At 39.8% G+C, this 14,303-nt stretch overlaps 1 pseudogene; it reads right to left on the bottom strand.

Moving 5' to 3' along the window:
• Positions 1-5,063: 5,063 nt before the first annotated feature.
• Positions 5,064-5,183, bottom strand: LOC129893538 (5S ribosomal RNA; annotated as a pseudogene).
• Between the last annotated feature and the right edge of the window lie 9,120 nt (positions 5,184-14,303).

Here is a 14,303-nt window from a genome sequence, read left to right as displayed (position 1 = left end):
TGTCTACAGGAACCCCAACTCCTGAAATACGTATATTAAGTACTTGTAGGGAAGTATGTATTAAGAAGATTGCAAAGAATCTCCCTACGATTTGTATAAAGTTATAAGGGAGATTTTGTTTAACATTCGGGGACGAATGTTCTAAAGAGGGGAAGGATATTACACCCCACATCTTTGAACTCGGAAGCTTCCTTAAGTTACTTAGAAGCTGGTATGTGAGCCACTTAAGTTACGACCCTATTGAACAACTCTAAGAAGGAATAATGTGACACCCCATGATAGGAAACGTTGGAAATAGGGTCAAGAGAAGCCGAAAGAAGTTGGAGGCCAAGTAACGAGTCGTAGGACTCGACTTATCTACGTAAACTACTAATTTAGAAGTCTTACATACATGAGTTACTTGATTACATACCAAGCTTACGTAGCAAGGGTTTCATAGGCTCTTAAAGTGAGACTAGATTACAAACGAGATTGCGAAGAAGAAAATAAATTGCGCGGGGCAGCCAATGGGAGGGTGACACGTGGAAAAACCTAAGCAAGCAGGTGACCCACCTGCTTGGGGTCAAGTAGGTGACCCACCTGCTTGGGGGAGGTGGGCCCCACTGCCACATGGCAGCCCCTCTTTCAGCATGTAGATACGGTGGCCCAATAGGGGCTGGACATGTGTCACCTCTTGGGGATGACATGTGTCACACCCTAAAGCCACATATATGTATGTATATGAATCATATACTTCAGTTTGTTCCTCAATTTTCAGCCAAAATGAGAAAAACAAACCCTAGAGCTAAGGAGAAAATTGTGACGGCTTGGGAGAAAAATAAGGTAAGTCCCGATTTCTTTTTGTAAATTAATTATATAGCATATACCACGATGATATAGAAGTATTAGTAGAATAAAATTAGAGTTCGGTGCAGCCAAAAAACGGACAGCAAGCTGCCACGACGATTTAGCACGCTAAAAAAAATTCCGAGGTACGATTTTGGCGAGTTCTAGCCAATTTCGGGAAAGGTAAGTTATTCCCCTATAATTTGAAGTTTATGATGTTAAATTAGGGTGTATTACACACCTTAGGGTCTGCTGGAAGTTGGGTAAAAGGTTTGAAAAGTTAGGCGTTTGAAATAAACAAATTTGGAATCGCTATAGTTAAATAGTTGTCAAAGTAAGGTGTTGTGCGTGTGGGGGATGCTGCTGGTTGTGTTGTGGAGTGTTTCAGGGTCTAAGAGTGATATAAATGAGTTGGTGGAGATTATTATTACAGACACACAACCCCCCGCTTCGTACAGTTAAAGGTTTCACAAAATAGAAACTAGAAACCCTTATTTGGTATCGTAACTTCGGGCGAGTCGTTTGGAGTTTATATTGTGTAATGTTTCCATGTTATATATATATATATGAGCTGCTGGTTGTATTTTTGGTTGGCTTCAGGTTTTAAGGACATGGTTGGAAAATTCAGATAGGGCACATTATAGGGGAGGTGCTGTCCGATTTCCGTTAACACCTTAACTAGTTAAGGAACTAGTCGAGAAGGCAAGCAAGGGGATAAATGCTATGAATACTAGTGGGTAGCCTATTGCTGAAAAATTTAAGGTTGTTAATACTCGCCTTATTTCCGTATTAAATAGGTTTCGAGGACGACGACGTAAACACGACTAAGGGAAGTCCATAAGAGGTATGTGAAGCCTTTCCCTTCTCTTCTTTTGGCATGTCGTAGAGGTATGTAAGCAGTGATATAACACCTAAAGTAATTCCATTCTTGAATACCCCTTATTCAATTCTGAATGTTAAAGCTTGTATGATAGTTAAGCTAATTTCCTTGAATCTTTTATACACTGAGGACTTAATGAATATACAGACTCCTAGTCATAAAATTATTCGAAGATGAATACTCTGGAGTTCTTAGGTGAATAGTCCTACTTTGGTATATGTGTAGGAACCTCGAGATATAATTAATGTAGCCCCTAATGGCACTTAGAGGGCAGCTACAATGACTATATTCCTACTGGAATTCTTAAACAATAACTTAGTCCTCTTATATAGTTGAGTCTCGGATAATGATTTAAACTGTGTTTTGTTTCTCACTACTCTACTCGTGTATACTATAACACTTCTTCTCCGAGTCCTGGGCCAGTTATCAGATTTGTGAAATTCACTACATTGTCCACTGATCCCTTCACTAGAGAGCTGGGTACGTATGTATATATATGATGATGATGTATTGTAATAAGGTGGCGATGTCACGAGGCCTGATACTGATACTACATATATGATTCACCGGACCCCTGATGGGGCCGGCTATATTGAAAATTTGAGTATGCATGTTTTTGTGATTCACAGAGTACTGGTACATGTTTCTGATTTGATAATTGGTTCCCCTGCTTCTCCCTTTTGGATATACCTCTAGTTGTACTATGTTACATTTTACATACTCAGTACATATGTCGTACTAACCCTTTTTCTCGGGGGGCTGCGTTCTTGCCCGTAGGTACAGATACAGGTTTTAGGAGTCCACCAGCTTAGGATTCCATGGAGCTCAGCTGGAGGAGGCTCCATTATATTAGGGCCTTGTTTTTTATACTGTCCACTGATGTATAACATTGTTTTGTCCATTCGGAGGTACGGTGGGGGCCCTGTCCTGCCATATGTTGTCATTTATATTTTAGAAGTCTGCAGACATGTATATGTGGGTTGTGTATGTCAGTTTGATTCAGCTGGGTCTACCTGATATATGATATATGTGATTATGTTATGGCATCCTTGTCGGCTTGCGTGCCCTGTCATATTGTGATACAAATGAAAAGAGCTATAGGTTTATGAAAATGTTATCGCCCGGTAGGGCTCTATTATATAATATTGTCTTATTTACGATTCAATGTGACCAAAGCTAATAGATATGTGTACGGGGGGTCCAAGTTGGACCCCATTCGCGGCCTACGGGGTTGGGTCATGACAGAAGTGGTATCAGAGCAGTTCGTCCTTGGAGTGTCTGTAGATCGTGTCTAGTAGAGTCTTGGTTATCGATGTGTTACGCACCACATCTATAAAAAGGAAGCTACAGGACATTTAGGATGTTACTTTTCTTCTCCATTTGAGATCGTGCTTTAGATCCGAGTTATAGGAAAATTCCTTATACTAACATTGGATCTTAACAAAAGAACAACACCAACAGAAGGAGATAATTGACGACAGGGAAAGTTACGAAACATGCAGGTAAGTAAAGTAAACCCACGAAAGATATCCGTCGGGTAAGGTATTGAAATATAAAGTTGAAACCTGAAAGGAAAGCAGACAGGAAGTGCAACAGATGCGGTTTGAAGTTGGACATACGAGGTAAGTCCAGTATTTTTATGTTAGTATTGACATTGAAAGCCCTGTGTGGCTGCGATATGAGACGATATTGAAAGCCTTGTGTGGCTGTGATATGACATGAATATATATATATATATATACATGAATATATATATATATATGTGTGTGTGTGTTGGCCCTGTGAGGCATTGTTGGCATTTTCAGCGTGCAAGTTACGGGATAGTAATAAGTATAGAGGAAACTCTGCCGAATTTTTCCCAGAATGGGGAAAAGGAAATGAAGCATAGAATTTTGAGATGTTGGAGAAATTGATACCAATACCCCTACTGTGTTTAACCAAAGATGTAACAGGTATCCTTCAGGTCGCCGATAAGGGGCACCCTTTTCACTTGAAGAATTTTATTTCGGAGGAACAAAAGCTTATTTAAGTAGTAAAGTTCAGACTACGGTATCTCCAGCCGTATTTGTACTGTAGAAATATAAACAGAGGGCTCGGGATGAAGGATAAGATGTCCCGCGAATGAGTTTCACTCTTTTTGAAAAAAATACCAAGCCCTCAACTCCTAATTGTAAATTAGATGAGTTGTTCATAACTCGAGGATAAACTCAAAAGGAGACCAAGTAGGTCAAGTATTAAAAGGAGTATTGTGATGTTTAAGAGGTTCTAATTTCTTCCAACAATGGTTGGAAAATGATTTATGATAACAGTTTATGGTTCTCCATTGACTAATTGGGGAAAGACCTTCTAATAGAAATACCTCAAAGAGATGTCAGGAACTGAATACGAACTAAAAGAGGGATATAGATATATAAGTATGAATTGAATAGTATGATACGAGTATGCAAGGATAAAGTGGAACCACTAGTAAGACGCACTTAGTACGCGTTGACTAAGTTAAAGGCCTGCGTTGAGAATGCAGTAAGAGCATGGGGCTTAAGATACAAAAACAATGACGCGTGTACACAATGTCGCCCCAAAAATAGTGGAACCCTTAAGAGACGAGGATGGAAAACTTAAGGAACAAATGACGCAACTTCTATTCGCCCCAAGAAGCAAAGGATATAGGTTGGGACAAAACCACTACTTCGAAAAAACATGGAATAGTTATCGTCAGAATACTAGCACTGCCTAGTTGAAGTTAGAACGCCTACAAGCACCAACAAATGAAAGTACGAGTACCCTCTAAAGGGGGGAAGTTAGTGAGAAAATAGCAAAAGTAGGAGGAGGCAACTGATATGGAAATATATTTGGGATGGACGTCTAAACTTCAAGAAGATATCTTGCTGAACCAAGTTAGAAAGGTCTGGAAGCTACCAATAATTGGATGGAAGCCAGAATGCTAAATAAGGCAGCGATAAGAAGTTGTGACGAGACCCTAAATAATATAACACTAGAAGGCGGTTGCATATAAAAACAAAAGAGTATAACCATGAAAGGATATCAATCAACTTAAGAGACATTACAAAGGATAATGACAACATGCTAGACCAAAAGCCAAAATGTTGGTTATAGAGTTAGTCGCAAATGATGTTGTGATAGATAAATAATCAAAGAAAAAGAAATAGAAAGCCTCCTGTGGTAGAAAATGAGGAGAACACAAAGTGAATAAAGGATCGTGGAGCTAAAGGTCTACGCCGATACAGGATGCAAGATAACAGAGAAAAGGACAGGGTAAAACATAAAGACTCGCGAGACAATGCTGAGGTAAATCTGGAGCTAAGTCGAGTGCCCCACATATTATGGCAAGGATTATAATGAAACGCGACACGAATACTTCCTAGGGAGGTCACCCATTCCAATATTACTCTCGCCCCAGCACGCTTAACTTTAAAATTCTGATGGAACTTAATGCGTTAGTGCTGGTGTGATCGCGCGAGATGGAGGAATCTGAACTAGCGACGGAGAAATGATATGAGATTATGTACCCAGAGTATTATAAGATACGTTAAGGCAATTGTAACAAGGGCTTAAGCAAAACAAGAAGGATTAGCTAATTGCTAACTGACGACACACTCAAATGCCACAGCTCTTCAACATAGAACCAGTTAATGAAAGAAAAACCATAGAATGACTATATGGGCCAGTGGGTGAGGGAATTTCGACACCACTAGCAGCCAACTCCGAGGGAGAAAAAGAAAAAAAAAGCAAAACCCAAAAAGTTAAGGGTACTAATTGATATAATTTATGGAAGCCAGGAAGTAATACCCAAAGTCAGAAATTCCATAATATGACCAGGTCTACAAGACTCATTCCACACTCCATCGATAGATGACTCTAAAGGGAATGTTACCCGTGGATTAACGATATTAGCCCCTGCTCCTTTGATCAAAGGCTACCTATTCAGCTAAGAAGGTGTAAAAGTGTAGGGTGAAGAAATGGTAAGACCTTACAGAGTCCCCATAGCTATTATTCCAGGCAAAGAAGACCAAGTTACAATTAACTACTGAGAGATGCAAGGATAGGCTAATCCAAACTATCGAGATGGAATTGGTACTACGGGTGACATAATACGTGGCCACGATTGGGCCAAAGAGCTCCCCCGACATCAAATGTAGGATAAGGAAGAAAAAGGCAAGGTAAAACATGAGGACTAGCGAGATAATGCCAAGATATGCCTTGTACTCTCTCGTCAATTTGTAAGGAAGGAAATGACACAAGATAATGTGTCTAGAAGGTTACCAGTGGGGGTGAGGAAAGTGGTGAAAGAGTTTAAATAAAACTAGCAGAACTAGCTGGTTACTACAGGATGGCGAGTATATACACCAAAATTCCGTCAGAATTATACCAGATCATGTTAGATAAAGCATAGAATGACTATGAGAGCCATTATACGAGGGGGCTACAGCATTATTCAGTAGCCAACCCTAAGGATTGAAAAGCAGAACCCAAAAGATAGAATGTCAGTTAAAGTTCTGGAAAGAGTCGAGAAGGACTATACGAGGCTAACGACCCCCAAGTTATCAACGTCATTACGTACCCATTTTATACTCTGTAAGAGTAGGGTGCTATATGGGTTATTGTGAGTAGGCTAAGGAATCAGCCCATTTGTTTCCAATCAAGAGCACCTATGCTACTGAAGTTAGGGGGAGTTATAGAACATGGAGAATGGTAAGGTTTCGTGAGGTTTCCCAGTTAATATCTCAAATAGAGGGACTTTAATTATGATTAACGTCTAGAGATCAGTCCAAGAAGAGATTGGGAGCACAGACAGGTCTTCGTACTATATTTTCCTTCAAGCTGCTGAACAGACTGAGCATACTATCAGACGCTAGAAGATATGTCATGAGCTGGTGTTGTTAACTTCAAAGATAGATGGGATGATTAACTATCACTTATCAAGTTTCCTATAATAATAACTACTACTCATGTATCCCAATATACCCATACAAGATTGGTAGAGCAAGACGTGTAAGTCCCTTATTTGATGGGTCGATGTTAGAAAAACTAAGCTAAAAAGGCCCTAACATGATTAAGCAAGCTATTGACTAACGACCCAGAGTTGGCAGAAATGTATACAGATGATCGACATCGATATACAGAGTTCAAATCGATGATTGGACATTCATAACGAAGTCATCTAGAAAAGGAAATTTAACCCAAAATATATTAAACTGTATCAAGTTACTCATAAGGTGGGCAATGTGGCTAGTAAGTTGAGCTTACCACCTCATTTGGAAACTATACGCCCAGTCCCTCAGATAGGGGAATGCTTCGCAAAGATATTAACGAGCCACCCAGAGTATATCCCACAGATGAGGTCCAGGAGATGAAATCCTGTGAGGAAAAACCTATCGCCATCTTAGATCGGCAAATGGGAAGATTGTAGACTAAGGACGTGCCTTCCGTCAAGATACTGTGGCAAAACCAAAACCAGAAAGAGGATAACCGAAGAAGATAAAGAGAATATGAAACACAAGTATTCGCACATATTCCCAATATCTACAGGAACCCCAACTCCTGAAATACGTATATTAAGTACTTGTAGGAAAGTATGTATTAAGAAGATTGCAAAGAATCTCCCTACAATTTGTATAAAGTTCTAAGGGAGATTTTGTTTAACATTCGGGGACGAATGTTCTAAAGAGGGGAAGGATATTACACCCCACATCTTTGAACTCGGAACCTTCCTTAAGTTACTTAGAAGCTGGTATGTGAGCCACTTAAGTTACGACCCTATTGAACAACTCTAAGAAGGAATAATGTGACACCCCATGATAGGAAACGTTGGAAATAGGGTCAAGAGAAGCCGAAAGAAGTTGGAGGCCAAGTAACGAGTCGTAGGACTCGACTTATCTACGTAAACTACTAATTTAGAAGTCTTACATACATGAGTTACTTGATTACATACCAAGCTTACGTAGCAAGGGTTTCATAGGCTCTTAAAGTGAGACTAGATTACAAACGAGATTGCGAAGAAGAAAATAAATTGCGCGGGGAAGCCAATGGGAGGGTGACACGTGGAAAAACCTAAGCAAGCAGGTGACCCACCTGCTTGGGGTCAAGTAGGTGACCCACCTGCTTGGGGGAGGTGGGCCCCACTGCCACATGGCAGCCCCTCTTTCAGCATGTAGATACGGTGGCCCAATAGGGGCTGGACACGTGTCACCTCTTGGGGATGACATGTGTCACACCCTAAAGCCACATATATGTATGTATATGAATCATATACTTCAGTTTGTTCCTCAATTTTCATCCAAAATGAGAAAAACAAACCCTAGAGCTAAGGAGAAAATTGTGACGGCTTGGGAGAAAAATAAGGTAAGTCCCGATTTCTTTTTGTAAATTAATTATATAGCATATACCACGATGATATAGAAGTATTAGTAGAATAAAATTAGAGTACGGTGCAGCCAAAAAACGGACAGCAAGCTGCCACGACGATTTAGCACGCTAAAAAAAATTCCGAGGTACGATTTTGGCGAGTTCTAGCCAATTTCGGGAAAGGTAAGTTATTCCCCTATAATTTGAAGTTTATGATGTTAAATTAGGGTGTATTACACACCTTAGGGTCTGCTGGAAGTTGGGTAAAAGGTTTGAAAAGTTAGGCGTTTGAAATAAACAAATTTGGAATCGCTATAGTTAAATAGTTGTCAAAGTAAGGTGTTGTGCGTGTGGGGGATGCTGCTGGTTGTGTTGTGGAGTGTTTCAGGGTCTAAGAGTGATATAAATGAGTTGGTGGAGATTATTATTACAGACACACAACCCCCCGCTTCGTACAGTTAAAGGTTTCACAAAATAGAAACTAGAAACCCTTATTTGGTATCGTAACTTCGGGCGAGTCGTTTGGAGTTTATATTGTGTAATGTTTCCATGTTATATATATATATGAGCTGCTGGTTGTATTTTTGGTTGGCTTCAGGTTTTAAGGACATGGTTGGAAAATTCAGATAGGGCACATTATAGGGGAGGTGCTGTCCGATTTCCGTTAACACCTTAACTAGTTAAGGAACTAGTCGAGAAGGCAAGCAAGGGGATAAATGCTATGAATACTAGTGGGTAGCCTATTGCTGAAAAATTTAAGGTTGTTAATACTCGCCTTATTTCCGTATTAAATAGGTTTCGAGGACGACGACGTAAACACGACTAAGGGAAGTCCATAAGAGGTATGTGAAGCCTTTCCCTTCTCTTCTTTTGGCATGTCGTAGAGGTATGTAAGCAGTGATATAACACCTAAAGTAATTCCATTCTTGAATACCCCTTATTCAATTCTGAATGTTAAAGCTTGTATGATAGTTAAGCTAATTTCCTTGAATCTTTTATACACTGAGGACTTAATGAATATACAGACTCCTAGTCATAAAATTATTCGAAGATGAATACTCTGGAGTTCTTAGGTGAATAGTCCTACTTTGGTATATGTGTAGGAACCTCGAGATATAATTAATGTAGCCCCTAATGGCACTTAGAGGGCAGCTACAATGACTATATTCCTACTGGAATTCTTAAACAATAACTTAGTCCTCTTATATAGTTGAGTCTCGGATAATGATTTAAACTGTGTTTTGTTTCTCACTACTCTACTCGTGTATACTATAACACTTCTTCTCCGAGTCCTGGGCCAGTTATCAGATTTGTGAAATTCACTACATTGTCCACCGATCCCTTCACTAGAGAGCTGGGTACGTATGTATATATATGATGATGATGTATTGTAATAAGGTGGCGATGTCACGAGGCCTGATACTGATACTACATATATGATTCACCGGACCCCTGATGGGGCCGGCTATATTGAAAATTTGAGTATGCATGTTTTTGTGATTCACAGAGTACTGGTACATGTTTCTGATTTGATAATTGGTTCCCCTGCTTCTCCCTTTTGGATATACCTCTAGTTGTACTATGTTACATTTTACATACTCAGTACATATGTCGTACTAACCCTTTTTCTCGGGGGGCTGCGTTCTTGCCTGTAGGTACAGATACAGGTTTTAGGAGTCCACCAGCTTAGGATTCCATGGAGCTCAGCTGGAGGAGGCTCCATTATATTAGGGCCTTGTTTTTTATACTGTCCACTGATGTATAACATTGTTTTGTCCATTCGGGGGTACGTCGGGGGCCTTGTCCCGCCATATATTGTCATTTATATTTTAGAGGTCTACAGACATGTATATGTGGGTTGTGTATGTCAGTTTGATTCAGATGGGTCTACCTGATATATGATATATGTAATTATGTTATGGCAGCCTTATCAGCTTGTGTGCCCTGTAATGTTGTGATACAAACTAAAAGGGCTATAGGTTTATGAAAATGTTATCGCCCGATAGGGCTCTGTTACATGATATTATCTTATTTACGATTCAATATGACCACAGCTAACAGATATATGTACGGGGGTTCTAGGTCGGACCCCAGTCGCGGCCTACGGGGATTCTAATTGATGTAGCCCCGAATGGCAACTAGAAGATGCTTGAGGTGATCACATTACTACTCTGATCCTCAGACGCTAGCTTATTCTTTTTATACGATCGAGTCTCTGATAATGATTTAAACTGCATATAGTTACTCACTACTCTACTCATGTATATTGTAACACTTCTTTCATCGAGTCCCGGGCCGGGTATGTAATCATGCACAGTTCATTGCATTGTCACTGAGTCCCTTATTAAAGGGTCGGGTACGCTATATGAAAACATGATACTGCAAGGACATGAACAACTCACTGAGTCCCTCTCTAGAGGGCCGGGTATGTATGTATATATATATCATGATGATGTATTATAATAAGGTGGTGATGGCACCGGGCCCATGATGGTCCTACGGATATGATTCACCGGACCCTTGAAAGGGCCGGTTATATTGTATAAATTGAGCATGTATGCTTTTATAATTCACAAAATATAGGTACACGTTTTTGATTTGATAATTTGTTCCCCTACTTCTATGTTTCGGATATACCTCCAGTTGTATTATGTTACATTTTACATACTCAGTATATATGTCGTACTGACCCCCCTTTTCTTTGGGGGGCTGCATTTCATGCCCGTAGGTACAGGTACACAGGTTGGGGATCCACTAGCATAGAAGTCCCACTCAGTAGTCCAAGAGCGCTCCATTATGCTGGAGCCTGATTTTGGGTACTAAACTATGATGTGCATATTAGTTTATTCACGGGTACGGCAGGGGCCCTGTCTCGCCTTATGTTATTGTTTTCTTACTCTTAGAGGTCTGTAGATACAGATGTGGGTTGTACGTATGTAAGTTGTGTGTGTATATAAGTGTATATAAGCTATATGTACACTGTATATGAATTGTATATGAGTGGTATATGAGTCGTATATGTGTGACTGTACAGTTGTGCTGATATGACTTATCAGTTGTGCTTAACGACCCCACAGGTATGTCAGTTTGATTCAGATGTGGGTTGTGTATGTCAGTTTGATTCAGATGGGTCTACCTGATATATGATATATGTAATTATGTTATGGCAGCCTTATCAGCTTGCGTGCCCTGTAATGTTGTGATACAAACTAAAAGGGCTATAGGTTTATGAAAATGTTATCGCCCGATAGGGCTCTATTACATGATATTATCTTATTTACGATTCAATATGACCACAGCTAACAGATATATGTACGGGGGTTCTAGGTCGGACCCCAGTCGCGGCCTACGGGGATTCTAATTGATGTAGCCCCGAATGGCAACTAGAAGATGCTTGAGGTGATCACATTACTACTCTGATCCTCAGACGCTAGCTTATTCTTTTTATACGGTCGAGTCTCTGATAATGATTTAAACTGCATATAGTTACTCACTACTCTACTCATGTATATTGTAACACTTCTTTCATCGAGTCCCGGGCCGGGTATGTAATCATGCACAGTTCATTGCATTGTCACTGAGTCCCTTATTAAAGGGTCGGGTACGCTATATGAAAACATGATACTGCAAGGACATGAACAACTCACTGAGTCCCTCTCTAGAGGGCCGGGTATGTATGTATATATATATCATGATGATGTATTATAATAAGGTGGTGATGGCACCGGGCCCATGATGGTCCTACGGATATGATTCACCGGACCCTTGAAAGGGCCGGTTATATTGTATAAATTGAGCATGTATGCTTTTATAATTCACAAAGTACAGGTACACGTTTTTGATTTGATAATTTGTTCCCCTACTTCTCTGTTTCGGATATACCTCCAGTTGTATTATGTTACATTTTACATACTCAGTATATATGTCGTACTGACCCCCCTTTTCTTTGGGGGGCTGCATTTCATGCCCGTAGGTACAGGTACACAGGTTGGGGATCCACTAGCATAGAAGTCCCACTCAGTAGTCCAAGAGCGCTCCATTATGCTGGAGCCTGATTTTGGGTACTAAACTATGATGTGCATATTAGTTTATTCACGGGTACGGCAGGGGCCCTGTCTCGCCTTATGTTATTGTTTTCTTACTCTTAGAGGTCTGTAGATACAGATGTGGGTTGTACGTATGTAAGTTGTGTGTGTATATAAGTGTATATAAGCTATATGTACACTGTATATGAATTGTATATGAGTGGTATATGAGTCGTATATGTGTGACTGTACAGTTGTGCTGATATGACTTATCAGTTGTGCTTAACGACCCCACAGGTTACAATAGCCTTATCGTCTTGTATGTTTTCTTATCGGTTGGTGTATTTTGAGTGTGATCAGGAGACAGACTAGGTATAGTTGGCTGGGTATATAGGTGTGTCTAGTTCAGGCACCCGTCACGGCCTATGGAGTTGGGTCGTGACAATAATGTACCACACCCGGCCCATTATGGGACTTGGTGCCATTATCATAAAATCGTATACCGTACCTGGCCCATTATAGGACTCGATGTCATAATCGTATTATCATATACCATTCCCGGCCTATTATGGGACTCGGTGTCATAATCACATAGTAAAATAAGCCGAGAAACATATGGCTCAATCTATATTTTTATCATATCATCGTATATATATATTCGGCCTGGGACTCAGTGAATAACATCATCACATATGGTGTCATTGTATGCTTTAACTTCATCATATACGGCATATATATATCCGGCCCAGAACTCGGTGAAGGAGTAGTAAAGTTGTGCACAATAACATTCTCGGCCCCTCTATGGGATTCGGAGGAACATGGGTTACAGCGTGCACGAGTAGAGTAGTGAGAAACCATATGCAATTTAAATCCTCATCCAATACTCAATGAAACAGTCAAGTGAACTGTCACTTGAAGACTAGAGTAGTAATCATCCTGAATACCTTCTAGACATCATTAGGGAGCATATCATTTTGAGTCTCAAGAATCGTAGACGTGTATCGAGATAAAGTTAAACAACTTATAGAATTAGAGACATTTGTCATCGTAGAGATATTAGGAATAGGAGACTCGAGGGTAGTAGTTCAACTACTTTGAGAACTCAACATTCAGACGTGAATAATGGTCACAAGTTATACTCGGAGCTCATAAATAGAATTATCCTCAAAGCATATTTAATATTTCATAACATTTAAAGGTAAGTGAGGATCATGTATCATGTTCTGGACTAGTGAATGGAATTACCCCAACGCTCATATTATTCATCACTTACATCTAAGACATGCCAAAAGAAGAGAAGGATAGCTCTACATACCTTTTATGGGTTAATCGCATCCCGGCTCGCTTAGTTACTCCTTTAACCTATTTAACACAAACTTAAATACAAATATAAACGACCCTAGACTTTAAAGCATCTTAAGTTACATTCAAGCATGCATAGAATCACTTCTGCGCTCGCCTTTCTCGACTAGCCCCATTAGTTAGTTAATGAGTTAACAGAAATCGGGAAGCACATCCCTTATAACTTGCCCTATCCAAACTTCCCATTAAATCCTCAATTATTAAATCCAACCAAAAACAACAATCATCATCTTATATACAAGTAAACTACTTCAATATTACGCAATACAAACTCCAAACAACTCACTTAAAACTATGATACCAACATAGGGTTTTTAATCTCTATTTCGAAAAACCTTTATTCAAAAGAAATGGAGGGTCATGTGGATGAAACCAGAATCACCTACACCCTTTTTATAACACTTTCCATCCCTTCAACACACAACTAAACACCTCCAATCCGTAGCACCAAATTGCAACACACTACTCGACTTCAATTTAACTAAAACAACTTCAATTTAGTTTGTTTCTAATGCCAATCATACTTATGAAATTTCCTATTTCCAGATTCATTTCCCACATGTAATACACTTCATAACAACATTATTAACTCCAACTTGAAAGGGAATACCTTACCTCGCCAAAACTTACCTCGGAAGCTCTCTAGTTGCGGCTGAAACTTCGTGGCTGCTTTTTACCATTTTGATGCTGCTCCAAACAGAAAATTTACATTATTAACACCTTCATTTCATCGTAGTACAACGTAGATAATTAATTTATGGAACAAAATCGAAGAACCCACCTCTTTAGGCCAAATCTGTAGCGCTCTCTCTCTAGGGTTCTAGTTCTTCTTTTCCTTTGTTCTCTTT

This window comes from Solanum dulcamara, chromosome 6 (assembly GCF_947179165.1).
Source record: "Solanum dulcamara chromosome 6, daSolDulc1.2, whole genome shotgun sequence".
Taxonomy (NCBI): Eukaryota; Viridiplantae; Streptophyta; class Magnoliopsida; order Solanales; family Solanaceae; genus Solanum; species Solanum dulcamara.
This window is presented reverse-complemented; position numbering and strand designations above follow the sequence as displayed.